Raw genomic sequence first — 23,524 nt, 5'->3', positions numbered from 1 at the left:
AATTCTCCCAATGGGAGACTAAGTGCCAATGCCGGAGTGAAAACCGCAGTGTTTCACTCCGGCGTCGGACGCCGCTCCTCGCCCCCTATTCTCCCACCCCTGGGAAGCTAGGAGCGGCACCGCGTCATTTACGCGCGCTGGGCCTTGGCGCCGCGTAAATTATGCGGCCGGCGCAGCATAAATGACGTCACCCGCACATGCGCAGGTTGGCCAGCGCCCCGCAAGAAATGGAGGAGTGATCTTGCGGGGCGGTGGAGGAAAGCAGTGCGTCCTTCAGAGACGCCTGCCCACCGATCGGTGAGCCAGACCCCTTTTGAGCGCCCCCCCCGGTGCTCGATGTCCGTCCCCCCCCACAGGCCGCCCCTGCAACGTTAGCACGCTGTTCACGCCGGCAGCGACCAGGTATGGTTGGCGCCAGCGTGAACATGTCGTATTGGGCAGGCCGCCCGGCCCATCCGGGCCGGAGAATCGCCGTTCGCCCGTTACAAACGGTGAGCGGCGATTCTCCGAGCGGCCTGCCGTAAATCTCGGCCCGCCATTTTGGGGGGGGCTGGGAGAATTGCGTGCTGCCGGGACGACGTGGCGGGACTTGCCCGGCGCCCCAACGATTCTCCCACCTGGCGTGGGGGGGGGGGGGGGGGGGGGGGGGGGGAGAGAATTGCACCCGTGATTCCTAGCCCAAAGAAATGTGGTTGACTCTTTAAAAAGTGGCCTAGCAAGCCACTCAGTTCAAGCTCAAGGGATGGGAAATAAATGCTGGTTCACCAGCCAGTGACATCCACACCCCACAGGTGAACAAAAAAAAAAGGCAAACCCAAAACTAAATTCTCCTTGCAGGAGGGTTCTTGACATCATTTCGACTGAGTTAAGTTTGTACATATGTGACTGCTGCTGCCTTATGGTGCCGAGGTCCCGGTTTCATTTCCTGCCCTGAGTCACGGCCCGTGTAGAGTTTGCACATTCTCCCCATGTCTGCATGGGTCTCAACCCCCCGCAACCCTAAGATGTGCAGGGTAGGTGGATTGGCCACGTTAAATTGCCCCTTAATTGGAAAAAAAGAAATGGGTACTCTAAATGTATTTTTTGAAAAGTACATATGTCACTGCTCCAATACTCAGCGAGTCCTGTACTTTTTCATCGCGCAAGCTAAATGCAAGTTAGGACCTGTCAGAATTCAAAGTCCTTTGACTGGCATTCAGATTCTACCCAACGCTTCAAAAACAAATGGAATTGTTTTCTCTTACTCCAGGAAGATCATCACCTCAGGCTGCTTTTGGGTGTAAAATGGTTAGGAGAGGAATCAAACTAATTACACGGCAGTCAGTCAATCTTACAAAAGAAGAGAGCACGCATTCCTGAATTAGCAGACCACGACCCACTGCTCACTAAATCACTGAAGTGTAAATGTCAGATTAATAGAAACATTATTTAACGGGACAAGTTCACTTTAACAGTCCGACCGAGAACCGGTAAGGAAACATGCCAGGCCTCCGGCCAGAAGCATCAATATTTTTAAGGATATTTAAGACAAAAGACTTACTGTGCCCAGGAACACGCTAGCTTTTCTCCTGTAAGCTCTGTAGGTAAGAGAGATGTCAGTGAAGGCTCCACCTCTGACTGTGCAGTGAACAGTATCCGTCTTTGCACAGAGCAGGGGAGGTGTGGCTTCCAGCAGCAATCTGAGGAACACACCTCAGGCCAATTGCATTTTTTAAATGTGCATGTGGACACACGTGACAGGCTCACCTGCATGAAGAAAGTCAGGTCTCAAGTTCACATTTCTAAGAGATATTTAGGTAATGTGGCCCATACTGTCCCTTCCACACCCAAAAAATAAGCTGAGAAACCGGCTAAGTGCTTGAATTATGTGCCGACAGGTTTTAGCAATGGGAGCTCTGCTGAATCTAAGGAAGTGATCACATGGAAGCCTGAAGGAAACAAAGGATTATTGAACGTAGAACAAAACTCCGTACACTACCACCCTCCAAAGGGACTCCCCACCCCCGGCCCATACCTGGGCCGGGGTTTTTATGTCCAGGTTTGTTCCCTGCGAATGAGGGAGCCCCACCTCCTGAGTGGGGTAGGCTGTATTCCTTGAGAGTCATGGGGAGCCTAACTGGCCCAGTCCCGAGGCCCTCATCACTCTTCACCCCCCCCCCCCCCTCACAAGTACAAACATGCGTCCGCCGAGAAAAGGGACAGGGAAGGACCTCTGTACTTTTTAGCTTAAGGTTGCCATTTTGGCATCGTCGGGTCAGGCAGCGTGTATCAATCAAGGGACGCATGCTTTTGGGTTGTGCATCTCGGTAATATCATCTCTGGCGGCTGCTCGCCCAGACCATCGTCCCCAGCAGCGGTATCTCCATCTCGGAGTCCGAGTCAGCTGTATCGGGCACCTCGGTGTTGAAAACCTCATGGGGCAGTGGCAGGGTCGACGGCAGCAGTGGAGAGCCCAAAGGCTGCATTGGGCCCTCCAGAAGGGCGTTGGTTAATACGGATGATCGGCTGCGGAGAAGGTCCAGGTGCCTCTTGGACTCCTGGTCTCGGACACAACCTGGTACAACACCCACCCTGTCTGTCAGACATGGTGCCCAGGGCCCACATCACCTCGTCGGCAAAGTTTTGTACATGGACAGTGTCCCCCGATGCGAAACACTGAGGTGGTGCACGTCTGCCAATGCCATGCTCTAAGTGGTCTTGCCCTTAGCAGATCTCCCCACCTGTATCAGGTAGCACGAGGCTGAGACGAGTCCAGATTCAACATTCCATATCTCTGCTGGTATCACGCCGGTTGTAGCGTGAGGTGCGGTGCGGTAACTGAAGAGAAAACAGACTAAGCAAGTGTTGAGGGACCCAGTCGTCTGCGTGTACAGCCCATGCTTAAATGTTCGGATGCTCTGTGATATGGCGAGGTGCTGACGTGGGGAATCCCATTCAGCTGCATAAATGTCCTGAACTCCATGCTGGTGAGAGGTGTCCCGTTATCCGATGCCGTGGACACTGAATGACTGCCAGAGTTTCTCAACCGTCACCTTAGAAGTCGCTGACTTCCAGCCACTTCGAGTGGACGTCAATAAGGAGAAGAAACATCGACGCCTGAAAAGGTCCTGCAAAGTCGGTGATGAGTCGCGCCCATGGGCGACCCAGCCACTTCCACTGGTGGAGGGGCACTGCTGGCAGGAGGGTCTGCTGCTCCGGACATATCCCGTGGTGCTGGGCAAGCAGCTTGACCTCCAGGTCCATACCTGGTCACCACATGTAGCCGCGAGCAAGCATCTTCATCTTCAACACCCCAGGGTGCGTGTTGTGGAGGTCCTCCAGAATCCTATCATTGCTGAATCCTAGTCAACACAATGCGGATAATGGCCATGTCGTCGTTAAATAATCCCAACAATGGCTTGTGATCAGTGAGCACCGTGAACTGACACCCATAGACGTAATGATAGAATTTCTTCACAGCAAACATTATGGCTGTTCTAGACTTGGGCATAGTTACACTCCACCATGGAAAGCATCCATGAGGCGAATGCGATCAGGCACTCCATCCAGTTGTCCATTTGGTGGGACAAAACTGCCCCAGTGCCGTAAGGCGAAGTGTCACAAGTGACCAGGAGCAGTCTCATGGAGTCGAAATGGGTGAGCAGCTGGGAAGAAAAAAGCTGTTTCTTCACCTCCTTCTCATATGGTGGTACCATGAGGTCTAACCCTTCTTGAGGAGCTTGTGCAGAGGGGTCAAAATAGTTGTCAAGTTTGGGACGAACATCTGTAATAATTAACGAGTCCCAGGAATGAACGGAGTTTCGTAGCCTCTCCGGGACGAGGCCTAGTGAATTGCTTGAACCTTACCTTCAACTGGGTGAAGGCCATCCCAGTCCACACACCACAAGGTTGTGGAAAATGAATTTCTCCGTACGAAAATAAAAGCCAGAGGCCGCAAAGCGATGGAATACTTCGTCGAGGTTATTCAGGGGTTCAAGGTCCGATATCCTGGTGACCAATACGTCATCCAAAGAAACCACCACGCACAGTAGCTCCGCAATATATTCTCCATTCCACGCTGGAAAATGGCGCAGACCCCAACAAGACCCCAAAAGGCAACCTGGTATATTCGAACAAACCTCGGAGAGTGTTTACCATCACGTACTTGTGTGATTCCGGATCTAGTACCAATTGGAGGTACGCATGGATCCTGTCGAGTTTGGTGAACGAGTGTCCACCATTGAGGTTTGCGTAAAGGTCCTCGATCCTTGGCATGGGGTAACGGTCTAGCTTGGATGCCCGGTTCACAGTCATCTTGGGGCTGGTTTAGCACAGTGGGCTAAACAGCTGGCTTATAATGTAGAACCAGGCCAGCAGCCCGGGTTCAATTCCCGTACCAGCCTCCCCGTACAGGCGCCGGATGTGGCGACTAGGGGCTTTTCACAGTAACTTCATTTGAAGCCTACTTGTGATAATGAGCGATTATTAGTATTATTATCATAGTTACCACAAAGGCACACAGGACCCATTTCTACCAACTGGCCATCTTTCGGGACTCACGTCGCCCAAACTTCATGACCCACCATTTTTGCTTACTTTTAATGCTGCAGATGAGCCTGCTTAGTCCTCACGATCTCACTTGCTTTGTTATTCAGTGTTACATTTCTGCAAAGGACTTCAGTTAATGATTTAAGATCTCACTGCATCCGTTGAAAAAAATCATGAGGTTTGTCCTTGAACTCGCAAGGCTTAGCCTTGAAATGCTTTTGAAGTTTTGAGGGTTTTAATCTTTCATTTGCCAGTACTTCCCTGCATATAACACACATGAACTTTGCCTCCTGATTTGCAGTGGCACAATTAATAAACCATATAAATCATCTTTGTACTGCGTTGTTCCTGTTTTCAGCTTCTTCATGGGTTGTTCACTAGAGCCCTGGAGCTCACACCAGCACTGCTGACAGCTACAAAATGGAGGAATCTCTGCCACACCCAGGGTACATGATGTCAGTTTATGGGGTGCGTGACCTGCTCTCTGCTGCCTCTTCTGGAGGGAAGACGCCATCGATTTGTTTTTAAAGAATCTGCTCCTGGGTCAGCATGCTGATGTCAGGAGGAGGCGGTCTGTCACACTGGGCTCCAGGCCTGCATACTGCTGAGGGGGCATGAATGCGTGGGACAGTCATCATTCTGAAAGCCGGGTGCCACGGGTATTTTTAAAAGCCGGTCGCGACCGTTGGGCATTTCTTCGCGTGATCCGGAATGCTGCGACCGATAGCCCCTCGACCCTCCCAACACCTGCCCGCAGGACGCGACCCTGATATTTAAAAATGACTGCTGTAGACAACCAGGACAACCATAGTTCCAGCGATTGCCAGTGGCTCCCCAGTGTAAATGGCTAACCGGGCCTCGGTGTCCTGCAACAATAGGGGCTGAAACCCTGTCCAAATTCTGTCAAAAGTGCCCTCACCGAAAACCGAGATCGCGGCACTCGTGTCCAAATTCTCCCGGATTGGATGACCGTTGACATGGACAGTGACCCTAATTGGCCCGACCTTGGCTGAGAAAACGCAGATCAGCTGCTCGCAATCGTCCTCGGGTTCTTTCACGAAGAAGGTGCGGTACTGGGGAGGGTGGCCAGGTCTGGCGGAGCAAGGGCCATCCCACAAATGTATGCAGCCACACTGACCATATGCCCTGTAACAACCTGGGTCTGTCTCATTAGGATTGGGGGAGGGACAGTCTCCCGGGGTCTGGAGTGGACAGTCCGACTCCCAGCAGGCATTCATCCAGGGTCGGGGGCCAAGATCGCCCTGGTGAGAGGGTGCCACTCTCTGAGAGGAGGCACAGTCCAGACTGAGGACCTCCAACCATCGCAACTCTCGTTTGCCCTGCTCCGCGCTTTTCCACGATAGGGTGATCTCGACAGCCCTTTTCAGGTCCAGTTAGGCTTCAGCGAGCAGTTTCGGCTTGGGATACCTTGTGACAGATACCGCAGACTAGTCTGTCCCGTAGCATCTCTGAAAGGGTCATCCCCGCCGGGATCCTTCAACCCCGCACCGGCTTGGAAAATCGTAGTTGACGCCGAGGCGGCCCACGATGCCGAGACGAGATACTCTGGCAACCGGAGAATCGCCGGCAGCCACGCGTGCGATCGATGTGGCTCCAGTCGGGGGCCGTTAAAATAGGCCCCCGCGGCGATTCTCCGCGGTCAACCAGCCGAGTTCCCCCCAGCGTGGTTCTAACATGGTTCCACCCGGCGGGAGCTCGGGCCCGTGGCAGCGGTGGCCGTCCTGGTGGGAGGGCGGGGGATCAGACTCCGGGGGCGGCCTCCTCGATGGCCAGGCCCGCGATCGGGGGCCACCGATTGGCCGGCGCGCGCCCTCTGGGGGGGGGCCTATCTTCTTCTGCACCGGCCTGCTGTGTGGCTCTGTCATGTTGCGCAGGGTGGGCGTGGAAGCGGTTACCACACGCATGTGCGGACCTGCGGCCGGCAGTGCAGGGGCGCGTAACCTGAACCAATCCAGCTTGAAACCACCCACTTCCGGTTTTCACAGCGGAGGAATGGAGGTGAGGCAAGCTACCTACATGCGATTCTGGCTGGATAATTTACTTAAATATTTTAATGCACTCATGTGCCTCAGAAAGAAAGGTTTGCATTTGTATACAACCTTTCATGATGCCAGAATGTCCCACATCCAAATAAATACTTTCAAATGCATGGCAAGATTTTCCGGTCCTTTCCACCGGTGGGATCCTACAGTCGGACCCCGCTGCAGGTTCCTTGGTGGTGGGACGGGCGAGTCATGCAATACTCTGTGGACTTCGGTGAAACCGTAAGATCCCTTTGCGGCCAATGGCAAACTGTCAGCGACGAGGAAAAGCCTGTCATGGGGGGAGGTGGGGGGTTGGGGGGGGGCGGGGGGGGGGGGGGGGGGGGGGGGGGTGGAGGTGCTGGAACATTCCGGCCATAGTTACAGGTTACAGGTATAACAATGTATTGGGAGGAGTTCCCCTGCTCTGAAATAGTATCATGAGACCATCCACCTAAATCAGCAGAGTGGGCCTCAATTTAATGTCTCATTTGCCAATGCAGCAGTCACTCCGTTTTGCATCGGAGTGTTAGCCTAGATGTACATTCACCACTCCTGGAGCGAAACTTGAACCCATAAACCTTTGACTCAGAGGAGAGTGTATTAACAACTGAGCCACAATGCGCACCATTTTCAGATCTTATCAATTTTATTTGAATGTGGCAGCTAAAGGGAAGTGATAAAGAGGTAAAGTACCTTTCCAGCACACCTGTGGAACAGGAGGAGAAGAAGTGCTTCCACTGCACTTTAAGCTGCCGTGCTTTCCTCCCCTTGATAGGAACCCTTCCACCCAGTGATTGGATAACCCACCCATGATTGGACAGATTGCCTGTTGCACAATCAATGGTCAAATCTCCACAGCATTCAGGGACACCTGGACACAACCAGAACTCCACCACCCAATTCCGGAAACTGCAGCCTCATAGATATCGGGCAAAAGTTTCATGTCAATGATCTTTCAACAGAACTGGAAGAAGTTTTTCATTTTTTGTTCTTGGAATGTGGGCATCAAAGGCTAGACCAGTATTTTTATTGCCCTTGAGAATGTGGTGGTGAGACACCTTCTTTAACCACTGCAGTCCTTGTGGTGTAGGTACATCCACAGTACTGTTACAGAGGGGATTCCAGGATTTTCATCCAGTGACAGAGAAAGAACAGCAATACAATTCCAAATCAGGCTGCTGTGTGAAAGGGAGCTTGCAGATGGAGATGTTTCCCTGCATCTGCGGTCTTGTCCTTCTTGGTGTTAGAGGTCGCTGGTTTGGAAGGTGCTGTCAAAGGAGCCGTGGTGAGTTACTGCAAAGCTTCTTATAGATTGTACACATGGCTGCTACTGTGTATCAGTCGTGGAAGGAGTGAATGTTGAAGATGGTGGATGGGAGGCTGATCAAGTGGATGGTTTTGTTCTGGATGGTGTTGAGCTTCTTGAGTGTTGGGAGTCACACTTGGCCAGGCAGTTGGAGAGTATTCCATTGCACTCCTGACCTGTGCCTTGTGGACAGACTTTGGGCAGTCAGGAGATGAGATACTCAGAATTCCCAGCCTCTAACCTCCTCTTGTATCACAGTATTTATATGACTAATCCGGTGCAGTTTATGGTCAATTGTGACTCCTAGGATGTTGATAGTGGGGGATTCAGTGACAGTAATGCCACCGAATGTGCAAACTCTACACAGACAAAAAGTCACCAAAAGTCAGAATCGAACCTGGTTCCCTGCACTGTGAAGCAGCAGTGCTTGCCACTGTGCTGCCACTTGTTTGAGATGATCATTGCCTGGCACTTGTGTGGCGTGAATGTTACTTGCCACGTTCGGCCCAAATCTGAATGTTGTCCTGGTCTTGTTGGATGAAGGCACAGATTACTTCAGAGTCTCAGAAGTCTCAGCTACTCAGATTCTGCTGCTGAAGGTGGAAGGGCATGTTTATATTCTAGAGCCTGTCGTAACAAAGAAGGAAAGATTGAGAGAGAAGGGGACCTTTAAATTTGAAGTTGTGACCAATTCCTGGTAACCCCTCTGCTGCATGACATCCCTGCCTAAGCTCGTGATTGGGTGCGGAGCCCAGCACCACCCACTAACTGGACAATTGTTCATTCGACAATATAATTCAAGTCTCTGCCGATTTATTTGGCTGAAACACTGAAATTCATTTTCCCCCTCTAGTTTTATGAATCATTTTAAACACAGACAACATGAAGTAGCTGTATGAAGTCCGAATACCAACAATGACTCAGATTAAGTATGTCAGAAGAAACGCTCTTGCTGCGAATGTTTTTTGTCTTTGCTCTGCAGGCTATCATGTTGTGAGATGAACAGTGACTAATCATACTGACCTTTCTCTTCGTTACTGATTCCATGACAATCTTGTCAAACAAGAAAAGGCGGCTGTGGATATTGCACAGCTTTTGCGATTAACGTGTAGCCTTTGTCAGTTCATGAAGAACCTCACCGCTAGCACCACCATAGCACTTATAATGCAATCAAACTTTGCCAAATATTTCCTGGAAGTGGTAGGAGACACCAAAGGGTGAAGAAAGAATGCATAGAAGAGGTGGCCGAAGGGATGCTCAAAACAGTTGCACTTGGATAGCTGTGCAATGAAAGAAGAAACAAAGCAAGTGAGAGTTGCAGAGTGTCGAGTTTTGATGGTTGAAGACTTCAAGGTTGAAGGGAGAACAGAGGAAGGAGGATTGATTCAGAATAGCAAGTAACACATGCAGTCATGTAGGGCCTGGGGACATTGCAGAAGTAAGAGGAGGAAAGTCACGGAGAGACTTTCAGATGGCAACAAGGATTTTGACTCTATGAGTTGAGGGTTGGGGATCTAATTGAGCTTGTGGAAGATCGAGGCAACAAATCACCTGCATTTATAGGTTTCTCACTATCAGGAGTCTATCACCATATCAGCGGGTCATATCTGGTTCATCTGGCACTGGCAAATTTACTAATTATTGGCAGAATCTTGGTCTTGTGATGCCGACACAACCAAAGCTGTGCGGGGTTTTTGACAGGAGGCAACATCTTGCCAATGTTAATCACTCATCCATGGCCTGATGTCAGATAAGTACTAAGTTTAAGATTCTCTTAAGATTAACATGCAGGTTCAGTCGGCAGCTAGGAAGGCAAATGGAATGTTAGCATTAGGGGCAGCATGGGAGCACAGCGGTTATCATTGTCGCTTCACAGCTCCAGAGTCCCAGTTTTGATTCCCGTCTTGGGTCACTGTCTGTATGGAGTTTGCACTTTCTCCGAGTATCTGAGTGGGTTTTCTCTGGGTGCTCCAGTTTCCTCCCACAGTCCAAAGATGTGCAGGTTAGATGGGTTGGCCATGCTAAATTGGACTGGATGGTCTACACCCCAGGGTCCTGAAAGAGATAGCTGAGGAAATTGTGGAGGCATTGGTGCTGATCTTTCAGGAATCACTGGAGGCAGGAAGGGTCCCAGAGGACTGCAAAGTGGCTAATGTAACACCGCTGTTAAAGTGGAAAGTTAGCCTGACTTCAGTCATTGGGAAGATTTTAGAGGCTGTTATTAAAGATGAGATCGCAAAGTACTTGGAAGTGCATGGTAAAATAGGACTGAGTCAGCACAGCTTTGTCAAAGGGAGGTCATGTCTGACAAATCTGTTAAGAGTTCTTTGAGGAGGTAACAAGGAAGTTAGGCGAAGGAGAATCAGTGGACGTGGTTTTTTTAGATTTCCAGAAGGTCTTTGACAAGGTGCGTCAAAGGAGATTGTTCAATAAGTTAAGAGCCCATGGTGTTGAGGGTAAGATCCTGGCATGGATAGAGGATTGGCTGACTGGCAGAAGACAGAGAGTGGAGATAAAAGGGATGGCAGCAGGTGACTAGTGGTGTGCCTCAGGGGTCTGTGCTGGGACCACAACTTTTCACAATACACATTAATGATCTGGAAGAAGGAACTGAAGGCATTGTTGCTAAGTTTGCAGATAATACAAAGATCTGTAGAGAGACAGGTAATATTGAGGAAGCCAGGGGGCTGCAGAAGGATTTGGACAAGCTAGGAGAGTGGGCAATGAAGTGGCAAATTAAATACAATGTGGAAATGTGTGAGGCCATGCACTTTGTAAGGAGGAATTTGGGCATAGACTATTTTCTAAATGGGGAAATGCTTAGGGAATCAGAAGCACAAAGGGACTTGGGAGTCCTTGTTCATGATTCTCTTAAGGTTAACGTGCAGGTTCAGTCAGCAGTTAAGAAGGCAAATGCAATGTTAGCATTCATGTCAAGAGGGCTAGTATACAAGACCAGGTATGTAATTCTGAGGCTGTATAAGGCTCTGCTCCTATGTCTTATGGTCTTATGCTAGGGAAAACTAGAACCAGAGGATACAATATCAGACGAAAGGGACGATCCTTTAAAACAGGAGGAATTTCTTCAGAGGGTGGTGAATCTGTGGAACTCTTTTCTGCAGAAGACTGTGGAGGCCAGAACACTGAGTGTCTTTAAGACAGAGATAGATAGGTCCTTGATTAATAAGGGGATCAGGGGTTATGGGGAGAAGGCAGGAGAATGGGGATGAGAAAAATATCAGCCATGATTGAATGACGGAGCAGACTCGATGGGCCAAGTGGCCTAATTCTGCTCTTATGTCTTATGGTCTTTAGTAGGAAAGTTGTGATCATGGAGGCTGTGGTGAAAACGGCAGTGTTACCATTAAAACTGACCTCTTCCCAATGAATGTCACTGCTAAGCAGCAGCTTGACAACGGAGAAAAGGATAAGAGCAGATTTAACCATCACCAGCAATCCCTTTTGTCGAGGCTGATTCTTTCTCACACATAGCTGGGTTTAAATTTACCACAATCAGGTTTGACGCTCTATCTAAATGGAATCTTACTGGTATCTTTATATAGTTGTAATGTATGATCATAAAGGATGAAAACAATTAAAATTAGAAGGACTGTGACATCTGGCAGAATATAATTTCTTCTCCCAGCAGTGGATTTGAACAAAGAATAAATTTGTTATAAGAAAGCAAAGCATGACCATGGGAAGGGAGGTGCACATGACTCACTGTCAAAAGCATGGGAGAGAGTTATTTGGAATTTGTTTGCTTTTATAAAAATTTGATTTAAATGAGAAATTAAGCTTAAGGCATTTCTCAAAGGTTTGTAAAGAAAACAAAAAAGAAAACAAAAAACTCGCACCAAGCTGACTTAGTGGAATGTTACCGAGTAACTTAGAACATAGAGTTCAAACCGGCTATTCAGCAAGGCAGCACGTGGCGCACTGGTTAGCACTGGGACTGCGGCGCTGAGGACCTGGGTTCGAATCCTGGCCCTGGGTCACTGTCCGTGTGGAGTTTGCACATTCTCCCCGTGTCTGTGTGGGTTTCACCCCCACAACCCAAAGTTGTGCAGGTTAGGTGGATTGGCCACGCTAAATTGCCCCTTAATTGGGAAAAAAAATAATTGGATACTCTAAACTTATTTTTTTTTTTAAAAGGCCATTCAGCTCAATTAGTCAATGTCAGCATTAATGCTCTACAATACATGAACATTCTCCCACAACTCCTCAACTAATCCTGTTGGCTTATCTGCCTATTCCCTTCTCCCACATATGTTTAGCCACCATCCCCTTAAATAATCTATTCACCTCAACTATTCGATTTAACAAGTTCATATTCTTATGTTTCTCCTGAGTATACTCTTGGATTTATTAGTCAATTTATGTGCCCAGGTTTTGGGCTCCCTAACAAGTCGAAAGGATTTCTCAATGTCTACCCTGCCAATCCTTAATCTTAAAGATTTTAATATCTCTAGTAATGTGTATGTGAAATTGTTTCAATGAGATTGTTTTCCAGATGTAATCAACTGTCCAATTTTCTTTGCAGTTCTTATGTAAAAATCCAATCAGATTGAATTCCCACTTCTTCATTTTGGTCTTGGCTGCTGCTTCATGTAGCAGATGTAGTAAAACACAATTCTGTCTGTCAATGTGTTTCACAAAGGTTCACCAATCTACCTGTCTATAAGCAGTGTAACAAAACCCAATTGGTACGTTGATTTATTGGAGCTGGTGTGCAATGTCACAGAATGGAATTCCCACAGGAATTCTCAGGATTTTCTGGTACAAATTTGGTGGAAAATTGTTAAAACCCAGGAACACTTGCACAAGCATTTACTTAAGCTAATATTTGGGAATTCTACCAAAATGTGGCAAATGGAGCTTATTGTGCATAAGTGTGAGGTCATGCATGGGAAGGCAAATGGGAAGGCAACTTATTATCTAAATGGGGAGAGCCTTTGTGGTGCTCCGATGCAGAGGAATCTGGGGATCCACTTTCATGAGTCACAGAAAATAGCATGCAGATACAGTAGATAATAAAGAAAGTGAATGGAATGTTGGTATTTATAGCTAAAGGAATAGAGTATAAGTGTTGTTGCAACTATACAAGGCGTTGGTGAGACTATACCTGCAGTATTGTGTACAGTTTTGGTCCCCTTATTTGAGGAAAGATGTAATGCGCTGGAGGCAGCTCAGACGAGGTTCGCTGGATTGATTCCAGAGATATGGGGCGGGATTCTCCGACCCCCCACCGGGTTGGAGAATCGCCAGGGGTCGGCCTGAATCCTGCCCCCGCCATCCTCTAAATTCTCCCACCTCCCAAAAAAAGGGCCAGCGTGAGTCGCGCCGCCCTCCTCGGAGAATGGCGGGGAACGGCGCGACACAATGGGCTCCGGGGCTCCCTGAATTCTCAGGCCTGCGATGGGCCGAAGTCCCACCCGTTTTTTGCCAGTCCCGCCGGCGTAAATTGGAGTAGGTCACTTACCGGCGGGACCTGGCGGCGTGGGCGGCATCCGGGGTTCTTGGGAGGGGCGCGGGGGGATCTGGCCTCGGAAGGTGCCCCCACGGTGGCCTGGCCCACGATCGGGGCCACCGATCCGTGGGCGGGCCTGTGCCGTGGAGGCTGAGGTAGCAAATTTAAAACGCAGTTGAGGAGATAACTACTTCTCCCAAAGGGTTGTGGATCTGTGGAATTGGTTACCCCAGAGTGCATTGGATGCTGGAACAGTGAATAAATTTAAGGAGGATTTAGACAGATTTTAATTCAGTGAGAAGTCTTACAACATCAGGTTAAAGTCCAACAAGTTTGTTTCAAATCACTAGCTTTCGGAGAACTGCTCCTTTCTCAGGTGATTTTTAATTGGTAATGGGTGTAAGGGTTATGGAGAATGGGCAGGACGGTGGAGTTAAGGTCAGGATGAGATCAGCCATGAGTGAATGGCAGAGCAGACTCAATGGGCCAAATGTCCTAATTCTGCCCCTATATCTTATGAACTTATTTTAAGAAATTACATCCCACCAAAGTTACAGCAGTAAATTATCCCATGGAAATGACTGGTGACAGAATATAAACATGCAGCAATTCTAACTTTTGTCAGTTTCAAGACTATATCATAGAAAGCCTTTAGACTTTAGTAAGCAGTGAAAGGTCCAGGTGGATTTACAATAAGAGGTCTTACAACACCAGGTTAAAATCTAACAGGTTTGTTTCGAATCATTAGCTTTCGGAGCACAGCTCCTTCCTTAGGTGAGTGTTCTCCGAAAGCTAGTGATTCGAAACAAACCTGTTAGAATTTAACCTGGTGTTAGAACAACAAAGAACAAAGAAAAGTACAGCACAGGAACAGGCCCTTCGGCCCTACAAGCCTGTGCCGACCATGCTGCCCGTCTAAACTAAAATCTTCCACACTTCCGGGGTCCGTATCCCTCTGTTCCCATCCTATTCATGTATTTGTCAAGATGCCCCTTAAATGTCACTATCGTCCCTGCTTCCACCACCTCCTCCGGCAGCGAGTTCCAGGCACCCACTACCCGCTGTGTAAAAAACTTGCCTCGTACATCTCCTCTAAACCTTGCCCCTCGCACCTTAAACCTATTCCCCTTAGCAATTGACCCCTCTACCCTGGGAAAAAACCTCTGACTATCCACTCTGTCTATGCCCCTCATAAATTTGTAGACCTCTATCTATTGTCGCCCCTCAACCTCCGTCATTCCAGTGAGAACAAACCGAGTTTATTCAACCGCTCCTCATAGCTAATGCCCTCCATACCAGGCAACATCCTAGTAAATCTCTTCTGCACCCTCTCTAAAGCCTCTACATCCTTCTGGCAGTGTGGCGACCAGAATTGAAGATGGCTGATCTGATTGTAACCTCAACTCGACAATCCCACCTGCCCCTGCTAAACTTTCACTCCCTTGCTTATCAAGGAATATTCAAAGACTCGGCTTCCACACTGCCTTTGAACAAGAGAGTCTGAAAGGCTTACTGCCCACTGAAAGAAAAACTTCTCCTCAGCTCTGTCTAAAAATGGGTGACCCCTTATTTTAAACAGTGACCCCTAGTCTAGATTTTACCACAAGAGGAAACATCCTCTCCATTTCCATGATGTCATGAACCCTGAGCCTCTTATATCCGTCAATCAAGTTGCTTCTTACGTTTCTGAACTCCCAACGGATACTGGTGCAGCTTGTCCAACCTTTCCTCATCAGACAACCATCCTATTAGTCTCGTAAACCTTCTGCAATCACTTAAAGGCTAAATACAACAACACAAAGTCTTGGCTCAGCGACAAGTTACTCCAGCTAAAAATTGGGAAGAACAAAATGGTACATAATTTTTGTTCTCTGTCACAAACTCAATATAGAATCACAGAATTGTTATAGCACAGAAGGAGGCCATTTGACCCATCGTGTCTGCACCGGCTCTCCAAATAAATATCATGACTTGGTGCCATTCCCCTGCATTTTCCCTGAACTCATGCACATTCTTTCTATTCAAGTAATCATACAATGCCCTCTTGAATGCTTCAATTGAACCTACCTCCAGCATATTTCCAGGCAGTGCTTTCCAGGCTCAAACCACTTGTTGTGTGAAAAGGTTTAAACTCCCATCATATTTACTTTTTTCCAGACCACTTTGAATCTGTGCCCTCTCATTCTTGATCCTTTTACGAGCGGGAACAAATTCTCCCTATCTACTCTACCCAGCCCTCTCATGATTTGAATGTCTCTATCAAATCTCTGAGCCTTCTTCTCTCCCAGGAGAACAGTCCCAACCTCTCCAATCTATCCTCATAACTGAACTTTCCCATCCCTGGAACCATTCTTGTAAACCTTTTCTGCACCCTCTCCTATATGTTCACATCCTTCCTCTCGTGCAGCTCCCAGAACTGTACACACTATTCCAGCTGAGCTCTAACTGGTGTCTTGTATAAGTTCAGCATAACCTCCTTGCCCTTGTACTCTATGCCCTTATTAATAAGGCCCGGAGTACTATATGCTTTAGTAACTGTTCTCTGCATCTGTCCTGCCACCTCCAATGGATCGATGCACATATACACCAAGGTCCCTCTGCTCCTGCACCCCTTAAGAATGTTGCCTCTTATTTTATTTTGTCTCTCCATATTCTTCCTACCCTCACTTCCCCACATTAAACATCATCTGACATCTATCTGCCCACTCCACCTTCCCTGCAACCAAGATGTAGATCATTAATACATATATATCAGGAAAAGCAAAGGTCACAACACCAACCCCTGGGGAACGTCACCACAAACCTTCCTCCAGCCCAAAAAATATCCATTGACCAATACGCTCTGCTTCCTATTATTCAGCAACTTTTGTATCCGTGTTGCTACTATCCATCTCATTCCATGAGCTATAACTTTTCGCGCAATTCTCTTATGTACACTGTAACGATTGCCTTCTAAAAGTCCATGTACACCACGTCAACTGCGTTGCTCTCAACTCTTTCTGTTACCTCCTCAAGAACTTCAGCAAGTTGATTAAACATGATTTCCCTTTTAAAATCCATGAGCGGTCTTCTTACTCAACCCACATTTTTCCATGTGACTGCTAATTCTATCCCAAATCATTGTTTCTAGAATCTTGCCCACCACTGATGTTGAACTGACTGACCGGTAATTGTTGGGGCTACCCTAACAACATTTTTTGAACAAAGACATAACATTTGCAATTTTCCAATCCTCTGGCACCTCCCCTGAGTCTGGAGAAAACTTGAAGATTATGGCCAGCGCCTATATTTTCCATTCTCATTTCCTTCAATATCCTTGTCAACTTTCAGAACCGAGAGTCTCTTCAACAATACCTCCTTATCAATTTTCAACCCTTCTAGGGACAGCGTTTCCTTGTCTGTCGCCATGTCCTGGGTAGCTTCTACCTTCTTCGTAAAGACAGATAGAAAATATTCATTTAATACCTCAGCCTTGCCCCCAGCCTCAATGTGTAAATTCCCTTTTAGGTCCCGAATCTGCCCTGCTGTTTTTTTACCATCCTTTTACTATTTATAATAATCTTTATTGCCACAAGTAGGCTTACATTAACACTGCAATGAAGTTCCTGTGAAAAGCCCCAAGTCGTCACATTCCAGCGCCTCTTTGAGTACAGGGAGGGAGAATTCAGAATATCCAAATTACCTAACAGCACGTCTTTCAGGAATTGTGGGAGGAAACTGGAACACCCGGAGGAAACCCACGCAGATCCAGGGAGAACGTGCAGACTCCGCACAGACAGTGACTCAAGCCGGGAATCGGAACTGGGATGCTGGCACCGTGAAGCAACAGTGCTAACCACTGTGCTACCGTGCCGAACATGCGTGGAGAAGATCTTGGGATTCCCCTTTATGTTGGCTACCAATCTTTTCTCATAATACTCTTTGGTTCTCTAATGTACTTTTCCACCTCCCTTCTGAACCTTCTTTATTCCTCTTGGTTCTCAACTGTTTTTTTCTACCTGATACTCGTCGTCAGCACATTTTTTCTTCCTTATCTTAATATCGACTCCTTTTTCAGGGTGCTCTGGATTTGTTTGCCCCCCCCCCCCTTTCTCAGCTACAGGGTCCCAGGTTCGATTCCCGGCTTGGGTCACTCACTATGTGGAGTCTGCACGTTCTCCCCGTGTGTGCGTGGGTTTCCTCCGGGTGCTGCAGTTTCCTCCCACAGTCCAAAGATGTGCAGGTTAGGTGGATTGGCCATGATAAATTGCCCTTAATGCCCACCAATATTGCCCTTAGTGTTGGGTGGGGTTACTGGGTTATGGGAATAGGGTGGTGGTGTGGGCTTGGGTAGGGTGCTCTTTCCAAGAGCCGGTGCAGGCTCGATGGGCCGAATGGCCTCCTTCTGCACTGTAAATTCTATGATTCTATGACCCTTGGGTCATTTAGACTCTGAAGGTCTCTGTCTCTCTCCAAAGATGCTGCCAGACCTGTTGAGTTTATCCATCATTTTTTGTTTTCATTTCAGATTTCCAGCATCTGCAGTAGTTTGCTTTTTTTTTAAGTTCAACTGTTTTATCAACTTGCTTTTGTTCACCTCTGACTTTTTTATTTATGCGTTGGCAGGATGTGGGCGTCGCTGGCTAGGCCAGTACATATCGCTCATCCATAAATATCCTTGAGAAACTGGCGCAGGCAGCCACAGAATGAATGAATCATGACTTGTGCCAGGACACTGGGCACTGGTCTGTATGATCACTGTCACACGCCAGCTACATGTTGAGGGAAGCTGAATCCTTTTGCATTTTTGGACCGTGGCAGCATTGATATGTGCTCCACCCATATGAAGTCTGCAATTTTTTGCCAATTCTGATTCTCACCAGCAAGGCGCGTTGAACTGAAGCTCGCTCTCTTCAACTTGCAGTCAAGCTAGTGACTAATGAGGGAGTGACCGCATGTTTTAAATCACTGTCCTGGTTTCATGTCTGTATTTCTGCCAATAAAGCTGGTGAATTTGGGGTGAAAAATTGTGTCAGTTGTGATTAGCAGATGTTACAAATAATTGTTATTTCACCTTTTCTCTGAACCATTGCAACTTTTTTCACTACACGCTTTGTAAGCTTCTTCGATACTTCCAAAATACCTGAGATTCCACCTTGTCAGATTAATTGATGGAATGTTGTTTTTGAAAAAATTGTAACCTGCCAAGCGACATTGAATTTGCATAAAATGTATCAGCTTCAAAGTTGAGAAAGTGAAATCAACGCCTCAATAGAACATGTCAAAAAAGCCAGCCATGAGTGACTATCGTTGCATTATCCCCTGCCCACGAACAGCATCATTTTCTTCATTTGAGAATATTTTGTCAGCAAAGCAGCACAGTCATCCTGCAAATGCAGCTTCTGCTTGGAAGAGGGGAGACAACAAAATACATTTAGATAGGTAACAATAGTAAGTGCTCATTTTCCAAACCGGCAGGATTTTGAGGTTGGAATTATGGAATGTTCCCGCACAGAAATAGACTGCTTGGTCTAATGTATTCTTTATTTTCTCTGCATAAACCAATTATTCTCCATCCCACTCTTCTGGGTGTTTCACTTATTCCTTATTGCACCTTTTTGAAAAGCACAATCGAATTCCTTTTTTTTAATCAACATTTTATCGGTATTTTTGGTACAGATAGACAAGATACAACGAAATAGACAAGATACATGAAACCATAAACATAGTGCAAAAACCGTTTACCTTTCGTACAGGTCCCACCCTTATTACCCCCCTACTGTAACCTAAACTACTCTTCCCTTCCTCCCCCCCCCCCCGGGTCTGCTGACAATTAATTTTCCGCAAGGAAGTTTACGAACGATTGCCACCTCCGGGTGAACCCTAACAGTGAACGTCTAAAGGCGAACTTAATTTTCTCCATACAGAGAAAGCTAGCAATGTCCGATAGCCAGGTCTCCAACTTCGGGGGCTTTGGGTCCCTCCAAGCTAATAGTATCTATCTCTGGGCTACTAGGGAAGCAAAGGCCAGTACATCTGCCTCTTTCTCCTCCTGGATTCCCGGATCTTCCGACACCCTGCAAATCGCCACCTCTGGATCCAGCGCCACCCTTGTTTTTAAAACCTTGGACATGACGTCTACAAACCCCTGCCAAAATCCCTGAAACTTTGGGCATGTCCAAAACATGTGGACACGATTCACTGGCCCTCCCGGGCATTTTGTGCACCTGTCCTCCACCCTAAAGAATCTGCTCATCCGGGCCACTGTCATGTGAGCCCAGTGCACAACCTTAAATTGTATCAGGCTGAGCCTGGCACATGTTGCGGACGTGTTCACTCTACTCAATGCGTCTGCCCATAAACCATCCTCTATCTCACCTCCCAGCTCCTCCTTCCACTTACGCTTCAACTCCTCAGTCTGCGTCTCCTCCGACCCCATAAGCTCCTTATAGATGTCCAAAACGCTCCCTCCCCTCCCCTACCCACCCTCTGGGAATTACCCTATCCTGAATCCCCCCTCAGCGGTAGGAGCGGGAAGGTTGCCACCTGTTTACGGAGGAAGATCCCCCCCCTGCAGATCTCTGAATTTGTTTCCCCTCGCCAGCCCAAACTTTTCCTCCAGCACCCTCATATTCGGAAAGCTCCCCTCTATGAACACATCCCCCATCTTCTCAATCCCCTCCCTCCACCATACCCGGAACCCCCCATCCATACTCCCTGGGGCAAACTGGTGGCTATCACAAATTGGGGCCCAGACCGATGCTCCCACTGCTCCCACATGCCGCCTCCACTGGCCCCAAACTCTCAGGGCCACCACCACCACGGGGCTGGTGGAGTACTGCTGCGGCGGGAACAGCAGAGGTGCAGTTACCAATGCCCCCAGACTGGTGCCCTTACAAGAAGCCGCTTCCATACGCACCGATGCCGACCCCCCCCCCCCCCCCCCCCCCCCACCCACTTCCTGATCATGGCTATGTTAGCCACCCAGTAATAATTACTAAAATTTGGCAGCGCCAGCCCGCCCTCTCCCCGGTTCCGCTTGAGCATTACCTGTCTTACCCACGGGGCCCAGACTAAGCCCTTCTACTCACTCTCCATCCACTGTTGGGAAATTCAGCCCCTCCAAGAAGTGCCTAATCCCCTCCAGCCCCGTAGGGGGTTCCGACCTGTACAGCCTGCTGTAAAAATCTCTGAACGCCTTATTCACCCCTACTGAATCACCAACCAGGTTCCCATCTCCGTCCTTTACTTTCCCTACCTCCCTAGCTGCCTCCCTCTTCCTAAGCTGCTGTGCAAGCATTCTGCTCGCCTTCTCTCCATACTCATAGATCGACCCCCAGCCTTTCTCAGCTGCTCCACCGCGCTCCCTGTGGTCAGCAAGCTAAACTCCGCCTGCAGCCTCCGCCATTCCCTCAGGAGCCCTGCCTCTGGGGTCTCCGCATACCTCCTATCGATCTGTAATATCTCTTTTACCAGTCTGTCCATCTCTGCCCTGTCAACCTTCCCCCTATGAGCCCGGATCGAGATCAGCTCCCCCCTTACCACCGCCTTCAGTGCTTCCCAAACCACCGCTGCCGAAGTTTCCCCCGTGTCATTGACCTGCAGGTAGCTCTGAATGCATTTCCTCAGCCGCTTGCACACTCCTTCATCTGCCAAAAGTCCCACATCTAACCTCCAGTGTGGGCGCTGATTACTGTCTTTACTAACCTGCAGGTCAATCCAGTGCAGTGCATGGTCTGAGATTGTGATCGCTGAATACCCCGTGCCCACCACCCTAGCCAGAAAGACCCTGCTCAAAATAAAGAAATCAATCCGGGAATACACTTTATGCACGTGTGAGTAGAAGGAGAACTCCTTCGCCCTCGGCTGCCCAGACCTCCATGGATCCACCCCCCCCCCCCATCAGCTCCATAAACCCTCTTAGTTCCTTTGCCATTGCTGGCACACTGCCCTTTTTCAAGCTTGACCAGTCTATGCCCGGGTCCAAAACTGTGTTGAAGTCCCCTCCCATGACCAACCTGTGCAAGTCCAGGTCCGGTATCTTCCCCAGAATCCCCTTTATAAACTCCACATAATCCCAATTTTGCGCATACACATTTACTAATACCACCTGCACCCGCTCCAGTTTCCCACTGATCATAATATACCCACCTCCCACACCGGAGTCTATTCTACCCGCCTCAAACACCACCCGCTTATTGATCAGGATCGCAACCCCTCTAGTCTTTGAATCTAGTCCCGAGTGAAATACCTGACTGACCCAGCCTTTCCTCAGTCTAACCTGGTCCGTTACCTTAAGGTGCGTCTCCTGCAACATCACCACGTCGGCCTTCAATCCCCTAAATTGCGCGAACACACGCGCCCTCTTGACCAGTCCATTTAACCCATGAACATTCCAGATGATCAGCCTAGTTGAGGGGACCATTTCCCCCCCCCCCTCTGCCGATCTGTCATCCCCTTATTTGGGCCCGCCTCCAGCCCATTCTCCGCACCTCCACCAGTCCATCCCCAGGCAGCCCCCGACTCCTCTCTGTCTCTCAGCCCAAGTCCCTCCCTCGCCAGCAGAACACACCCCCCCCCCCCCAGCAACAACACCCTGTAACCCAATCCCTTTCCTAAAACAAGATATGCACACCCCCCACTGAGCTTCCGAGACCTAGCTCACCCAGCTAGCTTGGTGGCCCACATCCCCGGCACCAGATAGTCTCCCACCTATTGTTCCCTCCCCACCCTCCCCCCCCGCTCATGCGAACAAACTCCAGCATCAAACAATCCCCACACAATTGCCCAACAGAAAAACACCAAGATCAAAACTATCACACAACCATCCCCCAACAGTGAAATGAAAACCTAAACTCACCCAGCTCTACTGCTGGTTCCAAGCAAAACGAGAAACTTTTTACAAAACCAGAGAAACAAAACAGAGAAAACAGAAACACGAATGTTGCAGCCAAGATCAAAAGTTCTCAGTCCTTCGTCAGCCCTTTCTTTCTTGTAAAGTCCAACACGTGCTCAGGCGACTCAAAGTAAAAGTGCTGATCCTTATGCATGAACTAGAGATGGGCTGTGTATAACAGTCCAAACTTCACCATTTTCTTGAAAAGGTTCGCCCTGATCTGGTTGTAGTCTGCTCTCCTCCTGGCCACTTCCACACTCAGGTCTTGGTAAACCCGCAGGATGCTATTTTCCCACTTACAGCTCCGTGTCTGCTTGGCCCACTGCAGAATACACTCCTTATCTGAGAACCTGTGGAATCTCACCACCATAGCCCTCGGGGGATCTCCCATTCGCGGCTTCTTCGCAGGTGCTTTGTGAGCCCTATCCACCTCCAAGGGCTGGGAGAATGCCCCATCCCCCAGCAGCTTCTCAAACATGCTTGCGACATATGCCCCAACGTCCGTTCCTTCGGACCCCTCCAGGAGCCCGACAATTCTTAGGTTCTGCCAGCGGGACCTATTCTCTAGGTCCACCACCTTCTCCAGAAGCTTCTTTTGCTGGTCCCTCAGCATCCCCACCTCCATATCCACCGCAGTCTGATGCTCCTCCTGTTCAGACAGCGCCTTCTCCACTTTCTGGATCGCCCGATCCTGCGCGTCCAACCTGAGCTCCAGCCCTTCAACCGATGCTTTTATAGGGTTCAAGCCGTCCCGTTTCTGCATAGCAAAGCCCTCCTGGATGACTTGCATCAGCTGCTCCAGAGACTGCTGGGTCGACGAGCCAGAGATTTGCCCCTCCGCCATGCTGTCCCCTGTTGCAACTACAGCCCAAGTCTTCTCTGTCTCCTTATTTCTGCCCTTACAAACACTTCTAGTCCTTGTCTCCATGCACCAAAGTGGGAATTCAGTAGAAAATTGCCACTAACATCCGTTCTGCAATTCAAGTCCATTAAGAAACCGGGGGAAAAGATTCAAAACTCTGACCAGAACGGGAACCACCAAATGTGTAACTTACTCTTTCATAGCCGCCACCGGAAGTCAATCTAATCCCTTTTTAACAGAATTGATGAATTTTGCTTCAACATAAGTCAGCGGCAGGGAATTCCACCTTCTGAGCACCTGTGTTAAGACATTTCACCTAACCTCCAACTAAGGTCTGTGGCTATTTTAAATGGACATCTATTCATTGTTGTCTTGCAAATAGAGGAAATCATCTATCGCTATTTGCATCATAAGTGGTATCATATACCTTGAAAATCAT

General features: G+C 48.6%; 1 protein-coding gene across 3 annotated transcripts in view; it reads right to left on the bottom strand.

Annotated features, from left to right (window-relative positions):
• Positions 1 to 23,524, bottom strand: part of rab27b (RAB27B, member RAS oncogene family) — a 211,585-nt gene that overhangs the window by 59,729 nt on the left and 128,332 nt on the right. Inside the window, exon 1 of one of the 3 annotated variants that reach the window (XM_038790526.1) lies at positions 1,541 to 1,672. The exons of the other annotated variants lie outside the window; for them this stretch is intronic. The gene's annotated coding sequence lies outside the window, so the exon portion shown is untranslated. Of the gene's footprint in view, positions 1 to 1,540; positions 1,673 to 23,524 lie in introns of those variants that run through there. 3 annotated transcript variants of the gene reach the window in all.

The sequence above is a fragment of the Scyliorhinus canicula genome, chromosome 3, assembly GCF_902713615.1.
Source record: "Scyliorhinus canicula chromosome 3, sScyCan1.1, whole genome shotgun sequence".
In the NCBI taxonomy this organism is placed as follows: Eukaryota; Metazoa; Chordata; class Chondrichthyes; order Carcharhiniformes; family Scyliorhinidae; genus Scyliorhinus; species Scyliorhinus canicula.
Note: the sequence above shows the minus strand (reverse complement) of the source record. Positions and strands in the feature narration are given on the sequence as shown.